Consider the following 9,159-nt stretch of genomic DNA (forward strand, 5'->3'; position numbering starts at 1 on the left):
AGCCGGTGCCCGCGGAACGGCGGGCAGGCAGCGGCAGCGTGGCCAGACGCGCGCCGCGCCCCTCCGGAGCCCCCCAGCCCCACCGCCGCTGGAACTTTGCGCCCTCTCCTCCCCTCGCCGCTGCCTTCCCTCCCCGCACTGCCCCTGCGCGTCCCGACCCGAGAGCGCGAGTCCCGCTTTCGCCTAAAACGTACCTGGCAAGGGGGCCGAAAATCTTGGAGAAGATCGCACCGAGCACGTGCTTCAGCGAGTGGCCCAGGGCGGCCAGGCCCCGAGTGAGCAGGGCCCGGCAGAGGTAGCCCAGGTCCCAGCGTCTCCGGAGGTCATGCATCCTCCTGCGGCGGCCTCGGAACAGCAGCGCGAAGAGAGAGGTGTGCGCGGCTCCCGCCAAGGAGGAAGACGCCTTTACAGGCTCTTCCAGGAGCGGCTGGGAGTTGAAGCCGCGAGACACACCCCTAGGGTGGCCCGCGCGGACTGAGGCGGCGACTGATCTCGGCTGGCTCGCTGCCAATTCGGCGTCTACTCTGGAATGCCGGCGGGGACAGGTGGTGCGGGCGGGTGCTCCTCGCTCCGGTTGCAGCGGCTGCCCGAGCGCCCGGGCTGCACGCGCAGACAGTGCCATTCCCCCCTTCAGGCAACTCAGGGTACTAAGGATCAGCAGCGAGCTTGAATTTATGTAATAATGCCTCGCGCCTAAGAGCTCAAGCCACTTCACGAGCGGAGGACCTGGGTTTTCTCCTGTCTTGGGGAACGGAGGTCACTCCAGTGAGAGCATCACTCCACTTTGGCTGGTAATTTCAACCGCCCCTAAAATAGCGAAGGCGCAAATTGAACCTTTTCCCTCTCTCTTTGCCAATTTCCAATCTCCAGCGGAAGCGGGGGCTTTTTCTGAAAAGGTAAGTCAGCATGAAGGAAAAGCATGACAAAAAAAAAAAAAGAAAAAAAAAACGTTACAGAATGGGAATCTGAGCTTTTGCAGAGCAGAGACTCACCCTTACTCCTCTCTTCTTGATGAATCCCCAGCATTCAGCCCCGTGCCTACAGAAAGGCTTCACTCCTATCAGGTTTACTGAAGGAAAGGTACATGACTAAATCCTACCTCAGAGTGAGGCCATGTGATAAGTGAGGAAATGAAGCCCAGAGAGGGAAAGACACTCGCCCAAGGTCACACAGCAGAGCCTCAAGGTTTGGAACCAAGAAACCAGGCACTATCCAGACCATTTCCTGACACTGACACCACCTCCTCTAATAAAGAAGGGCAGACCATTCCCCGAGCCCTGGTGTTAAAAGGCTTTTTTTTTTTTGGCTGTAAGGACCACAAATGTAAGGATTAGCAAGGAAAGAGGACAAGGTCCCCAGGGAACTCAGACTCAGACTGTTCCTATCTGATTGATCAGGAACCGATGTTTCTATGATCAAATGCCCACTCTGTCCAGTCCCACTGCTGCAGAAGGGACTTGGGTGGCAGCAGTGTTTCGGAGTGGCGTTGTCAGGGCTGAGGTAGGGGAGACAGTGAGAGGAGTATGGGGATGGGGTCAAGTCCCACCATGGACAGGCTCTCCCAGTATCTCTGTCAGAACATTTGATCCCCCTGCGCAGCAAGCACTGGTCTGAAAACTAGCACTTCCTTGCTGGGCAGCCCTGCGATAATCACCTGCCCTTCCTAAGCCTCAGTTTCTGCTTTTGTAAAATCGGACTAATTCCTCCTTTTTAACCATCTGGGTAACTGTGAGGATGACCTTTGGGCAATTTTCCCTGCTCTGTTTATCTGCTGCTCTAAGTTCAGATGTGCTCACTGAATCACAGGCCAATTAAGGAAGGGGTCCTTCTCAGGCTCTCCCATAGCTGCACCCCTGCCCTTCCTCCCCGCACATACTTCCCCAGCCCTGGCTGGACTTCCATGTGCCCCCCCCCAACCTACTGGGGACAGTGAGGGACCCTTTGCCCAGCCCCAGGCATGAGGGATTTGGGGGAATCCTGCATTTCAGGCATCCTACCTGTCGCACGGCTCCAGGGGAACATGCTGACTTGAATATGGAGCCAGATGCAGCAACTTACAAGGTAGACATCTTGCCTTCCACAAGGGCTGCCTTGCTCCCCCGTTCAGGCTTGTGAGACATGCCTGCTCCCACTGAGGATGGGTATGGATGTGAGCCCCAGGGAGTGGGCAGGAGCTCAGCTTACTGGCTGCCGCTTCCTTCTCCTTGGCCACCTACAGCAGTCAGCCTCGTTAGTCCAGCAGGTGGCTCTCCTTGGGATGCCATATGATGGACCCTCTGCCATCAGACTATTATAATGGCATTTTTTGGATCCCCAGGAAAACAATTCCGGAATAACGGGTGGGTCACACATTCATGCCTCCAGCAACTAATTGGAGTTTCTGGGATTGGGACAGGGAAAAGTGCCTTGGGCAGAGATGCAGGGAGGGTAGGTAACCAGCAGGGGAAGGGGGGGATTGGGATTTACTCTTTCAGATCATGAAAAGGAGCTCACGCACACACATGCATGTGCACACACGCACGCACACACAGTGTGACTCAGAGAAAGAGGCAGGCAGATGGGTAGTTGCAGAGCAAAAGGAGGGACAGGTTAGGGCTGTAAAGCCCAGTTTCTGAGATCCCAGCGTGCATGCACACAACTGCTTACTCGAGGATATTTGCATTTACAAGCCTTTCCTCTCCCCACCTCATGCTGTAAGAACAAGAAACCAATCTCTAGTGGATTTCCTAGGTCAAGGCTCCCAGAAGTGGAAAGAAGTGTCTTTGAGAGGAGCAGGGGGCCCCACAAGTCTCTGAGGACCCCTCCTGGGGTGAAGAGGCCATGTCTGAGCCGTGTTCTGCTGAGAGCCCAGGCCTGGCCTTGGCAGGAAGTTTCAAGACCTTTTGCAGTCCATGGCTGGACCCACCTCCCAGGAGCAGGGTCCTCTCAGGAACTGAATAACAAAGATCCTTTTAAACTAGAATCATCCCTATTTTGGAGCTGGGGGTGGGGGCAAAAGGGGAAAAGACCTGGCTGCCTTATCAGGTCTTTGGCTTTGCATCTCCTTATTTCTTGGACCACCCTGAGTTTCTACGTGTGTGCATGTATTTGCGATTCAATACTTGGAAGGTGAGGAGGTCTCTGCAGTCTGAGCAGGGCTTCTGTTTGTCTCCACAGCGTGCTTTGCTCTTCATTATTTTTCCAGAACTGTCCTTCCATAGTTTCCACAAAAGGTTGATGATTCTGGGAACATAAAGGTCAGCCTGGCTTGCATACTAAGCAGGGCACTTCCAGACATCCATTTGGTGGCTGGAGTTTGAGAGGGCAGCAGGGAGAGTTATAGAAGAGCATCGGCCCCGGGTGTCCAGAGGTCTGGGCTCGTGTCTCAACTGGACCACTAACGAGCAAGGAAGCCACCTGCTGGCTCTCGGACTCAGCCCCCTGGTTGTAAGAAGGCAAAGTTGATGTGGCGACTCAAAGGGCACTTTTCTGCTTCTGAATTCTAAGTCACATGACTTCTTGTCTTCCTCAAAGGCCAAAGTGCTACCAAACTCTCTGCGCCTCATCTCCGGGGAAAGCCATAGGCCTAGTCCTTGATGATGTGAGTCCGTGACATTCACATTGTTAGGTCCCACCAGGCAATCAGCAGCTGGACTTGTTCCGGGCCGATGCTATGGGGGTGACAGCAGGGTCTCCTGCTCAAATTAGAACAAAAACAGTGAAAATGTAATGTCGAAGAACGTGCTGGCACTCAATAGAAAGCATAAAGCACCAAGGAAATCTAAGGAAATGTGCTTTCCCCCTTACCCTGAGCATTCTCTTCTGCCCTGTCTTTCCAGCTGTCTCTCAGTTTTTAGAAAATGTTCATACCCTGAATAAGAGGCGATTTTGGTCACAAAGACTAAAGGCATGCAAACTATCAAGTCAGTTCGTTTCAGTTTTTATGCATCTCTCCAAACTTTAGTGAACAGCAGTACTTAGTGAAAGCACAGTTCTGGAAGGTGCCTGGGTGGTGCAGTCAGTTGAGCGTCTGACTTTGGCTCAGGTCATAGTGTCGCAGTTCGTGGGTTCGAGCCCCGCATCAGGCTCTGTGCCAACACCTCAGAGCCTGGAGCCTGCTTCAGATTCTGTGTCTCCCTCTCTTGCTGTCCCTCCCCCGCTCATGCTCTGTCTCTCTCTCTCTCTCTCAAAAAACATGTTTAAAAAAATAAAAATAAAAAAGTGTTCTGAAATGTAAGCTCGAATATTATATAATCAGGTTGGTTGTGTTGGACACACCACTGCCAACAGCCAGCCAATTCCACCCCCGCATAAAACACAGCGTTTTATTTGATTATTAGCCTTACAGACCGTGGGCCTCAAGGAATGAAAGGCGGGGAATGTGCCATGGACACATGCGGGGTGCCACATGAATGCATGCTGCAGAGGCGAGATGAGCACTGGCCAGGGGGTCATGGTGGACACAGAGCGTGCAGACCAATGCCTGCCTGTGTCCTGACGAGGGGCCTCCACTATTTCACTGAATGGAGGAATTCCCACTTCTTGCTGCGTGGAAGAGTCAGTCATACAGGTAGGGCCTTCACAGCTATGGAATCCAGGGCTCGGCAGCCAAAGGCCGCAGGCTCAAGTCACCTCCTCAGTCACCTTACTTCTTTATGCCTCATGTTGCATTCTTATAAAATAGCCTGACCGGGTACCTTCAGAAAGCTACTTAAGAGGAATGCAATCTCAAATGATTTTTTTTTACAAGGAAAAAGCAGAGATTTGGAGAGGACATCACCCTGGCATTTAATCAGAGCCTCAGTTTTCTCATCCAGGAAAATGGACTAATGACAGCCACCTCATGGGGTTGTCATCTACCGAGAGCACTGAGTCTAGTTCCAGGAAAAGTAGATCTTCAGTAAATGTTCATTTCCCTTTCCCTTTTAATTCTGAGTTATCTTTGGTCTGAGCTCTTATGTTTTCCATAATAGTAACGTTTAATGACTGACCGTGGGTGGCAGGCGATAGGCCTAATTATGAGCCAGGCTGGCTTTGCCACTCCATCCCATTTATTTATTTGCTCCTTTTTCTTACCTTACCTCTCTGTTCTTCTCCAGTGCTCTCCTGGTCTGTATCCCATGGCGGAGGAAAGCCTCTGATCCATTTAACCATACTGAGGATTGAAACGTGGACTCAAGAACCCTAACAGGAAACACTAACAAGAGAGGAAGGTAGCAGTGCTTAGCCCTAATGAATGATCCCTCCAATGCAGTTCATCGTATCTCCCATTACGGTTCTTGAGTCCATGTTTCAATCCTCACTTGACCCTCGAACGACATGAGGCTTAGAGGTGCTAACATTCTTCAAAGTCCAAAATCCACAAATAACATTTACCTTACCCCAAACTTGACCACTAAAAGCCTACTGTGGACCAGAAGCCTCAGCAATAACATAAATACTTGATTAACATATTTTGTATGCTATATGTATTTTTTTAAGATTTTATTTTTTAAGGGATCCCTACACCCAACGTGGGGCTCCAAATCACAACCCCAAAATCAAGAGTCACATGCTTCTCCAACTGAGCCAGCGAAGTGCCCATTATATGTGTCATACTGTAATCGCACAACACATGAACCAAGACAAAAGAAAATGTTATTAAGAAAATCATAAGGAAGAGAAAATATATTTAAAGTACTGGATTGTAAAAATTTGGAAGGGCACCTGGCTGACTTAGTCAGTTGAGTGACCAGCTCTTGATTTTGGCTCAGGTCATGATCTCCCAGGTCGTGAGTTCTAGCCCCACATCAGACTCTGTGCTAATAGCGTGGAATCTGGTTGGGATTCTCTTTCTCTCCCTCCCTCTCTCTCTGCCTCTCTCCTTCTTTCTAAATATAAATTTAAAAAAATAAATAAAAACTAAATTTTTGCACATATGTGGGCCTGCACAGTTCAAACTCAAGTTGCTCCAGAGCCAGCTGGAGAGATGCTTGGGATGCGGAGGTGGCCAGTAGAAGCGGGTTGTACTCATTTCATGCCACTCTGTACCACTGACACTAATTTTTAGCTCCATCCCCTTCAAAATTTAACAGTGGATCTGGCCCGAGCAGTTTTGATTTGATCAGCTGGTCAAACCACAGCAGTCAGCTCGAAAAACAAGGTCGGTTCTGTGTTCACCCTGCAGGAGCCAGAGCTGGCCAAGTGCATCCATCCACGGAACCCTGGGCCAGCAGCACCAGTTCCCAGTGGCAGAGCAGGAAGAATAACAAGTTGGATGCAAAGAGAACAATGTGTGAGTCCCAGTTCTGCCGCTAGCTCCCTGTGTGACCCGGGGCTACTTGCTTGATGTCTCTGGGATTTTAGTTGCTGGCCTTAGTAAAATGAGGCGCTGCACTGAGGACCCGGAAGGCCCATCCCAGCCGGAGCTTTCTGTGCTCGCTAATGAGAAGTCCTGGGGAGGGACCCCACTCTCCAGCCTTTGTGTTGGTAAAAATGCACTATGAGAGATGACGCTCCAGCTAGTAGCTGAGGCAAAAAGGCAGGACTTAGAGGCACCTGGGTAATTCAGTCGGTTAGGTTTCCAACTCTTGGTTTTGGCTCAGGTCATGATCTCCTGGTTTTGTGAGTTCCAGCCCCATATCGGGCTCTGGGCTGGCAGCGTGGAGCCTGCTGGGGATTCTCCCTCTCTCTTTCTCTGCCCCTACCCTACTCACACTGTCTCTGTATCTCTCAAAAGTAAATAAACTTTAAAAAAAAAAAGCAGGACTTAAATGAGAGGCAAACTTCTTTAGATGCTTTGGGTGAGACAGAAATGTTCAAGTAAGCCTTCTGGGCTTGCGTCTACCGACTCGGATGATAAAGTCAAAACCAAAAGATTGGGAGACGGTGTTGCAACTGACTTCCAGGTGACACAAAAGCCGAAGGTAGGCTTTAATCATGATAATTTGAAAAGCAAGAAAAGCATTACCTGGCCCTCAGTCTCCCACTTGATTTCATACTCTGTGATCTTGGTAAGAGAAGTACATGCCCACTGCTGACCTCCTGACTGATCCCCATGGGAGTTTTGAATAATACAATTAAGAGCTAAAAATTATATCTCAGATCAACAGGAAGGATTTGAAGAAAACTAGCTTCGAGGCCCAAGTTGCTCCCAGGAAAAACATTTCTTTGTCACTCAAACGGCTTTGACGGGGAATAACCCAGGAAGAAAGAAAATTAGTTTAGAGAAGTCATACGTGTCACAGACTAAATGAAAATTAATTTTTAATAAGAGAGAGGCAGACAGAAGCTACAAAAGCTCTGAAACTGGGCTTGAAAGCAAAATCTGGAAAAGGGCTTACTTTGTACACACGTATTTTCAAAATCTACCTTTCACCAAATATCATTAAAATGCAGGAAGCTACGTTAGAGCAGCATGGGGAGGAAGGGTGACGTTGACGTTGGTAAAATACACTTTGCACGCTCATCTCCACTGAAGAAAGTCGCCTTTATGGCTGTCATCTTACAGAAAACTTAGCTGAGACAGAAGGGGGATATTCAAACCCCAATGAAAAGAGATAAAATGTGATCAGTAGGGCCGAATGAAGAGTTAGAAACATAAGGGGGTGGCGAAGGGAAGGGCAGTGATCAGGGGTGGCTGACCATGGCGATGTGCCCTGTAGGTTGACCCCAGGATGGTGCCAACAACTGCTCCCATACTGAACACCTAATATGTGTCGGGCACTTGACCAAACACTTTGCAGGCTCTGTCTCGATGAATATTCCCAGCAACCCAGTGAGGTAGTGACTTCTGTTGTCCGTATTTTACAGGTGAGTAAACCGGGGTTCAGAGTTACGGCCACACAGCTAGGAAGCAATAGCACTGGAACTTGAACCCAAATCTGTGTAACCTCACGGCCCACGATAATGCCATCCACTGATGGTCCTCACCCAGCTCCGGCATATCTGGGCATGAGCAGGCGAGTAGAAGACATCCAGTCCCAAAATGAATTTCAAGAGACCCAGATCATCCTCATCCTAGGCTGGAGAGTTGGGCAGAGAAAGACTGTGGTGTGTCTGGCCGTTTGCACATGTGTGTGTGCACCTGCCCGTGCTCTAGGACACTGAAGGAGATAGAGGGGAGGGCCCACGGCCTGAATGTTTCCGGTAAAGAGGAGGGGCAGAGGTGGAGATACTGCTCACTGGGCAACTCAATCCATCCAATAGCCTTGGGATTTCACCCCCTCATCTGATATCATAATTTTTTTGGAAATGTCATAAGCAACTTTGTCTACTCTACTAAGGAATAGCTTTCTGGAAGGCTGGAACCTTGGCTCCTTCATTTTTTTTAAATCCCCCATAGTGTCCAATAACAATAATATTTGGTCTAAAGCTACTCAGTTTACCAAATAGCTTTCACAGACACTGCCTGGACCTTCCCACCGACTCTGTGGGGCAGCTGTTACGGCCCTCACTTTACATATGATGAAATGGAGTCTCTGAGAGCTGAAGGGACTGGGCTAAGGGCACACAACTTGTGTGGAGTCGCCGCTGCTGACCACTCCTGTACTGCCCCCACCCCCGGCACACATGCCAATGTGAGTTAATGGCAAGGCACCTCACGAAAGACCTGGCACACGGTAGGTGCTCAAGAGATATGAGCTTTCCCCTTACCAGACAATTTATGACCAAAAACGGTGTTTTCTGCCCACTAATTATATCCCCCCAGGTACCCCACTATCTCTGACAGAGATATTGTCCATGTTCTCAGAGAACTTGCCATCGGAGCAAGGAGATGAACCTAACATGCATGAACCTGAGGAGAGTGAATGACTGACTGGTCTGTGGCACTGGACTTAATGCAATGGAAAGCCAGAGGACGCTCAGCAGTGGGCTGAACTGGTCAGAGAAGTTTTGCTAGCAAATACTGGAAAGGCCTGGAAAAGCTAATCAGTCCACTCCCCCCTTCTTTTTGTCTTGGTCCCAGAAAGGAACTCTGGCTGACAGAAACTGCTTTATTCGCTTTTCCTTGGGCTCAGCGTACCCAGTCCCTTCATTGGTGATGAGGTTGTATAAAAAGTGCCCTTGTGGGGCACCTGGGTGGCTCAGTTGTTTAAGCGTCTGACTTCAGCTCAGGTCATGATCTCACGGTTTGTGAGTTCAAGCCCCAAGTGGGGCTCTGTGCTCACAGCTCAGAGCCTGGAGCCTGCTTCGGATTCT

Source organism: Suricata suricatta, chromosome X (genome assembly GCF_006229205.1).
Source record: "Suricata suricatta isolate VVHF042 chromosome X, meerkat_22Aug2017_6uvM2_HiC, whole genome shotgun sequence".
NCBI classification, from domain to species: domain Eukaryota; kingdom Metazoa; phylum Chordata; class Mammalia; order Carnivora; family Herpestidae; genus Suricata; species Suricata suricatta.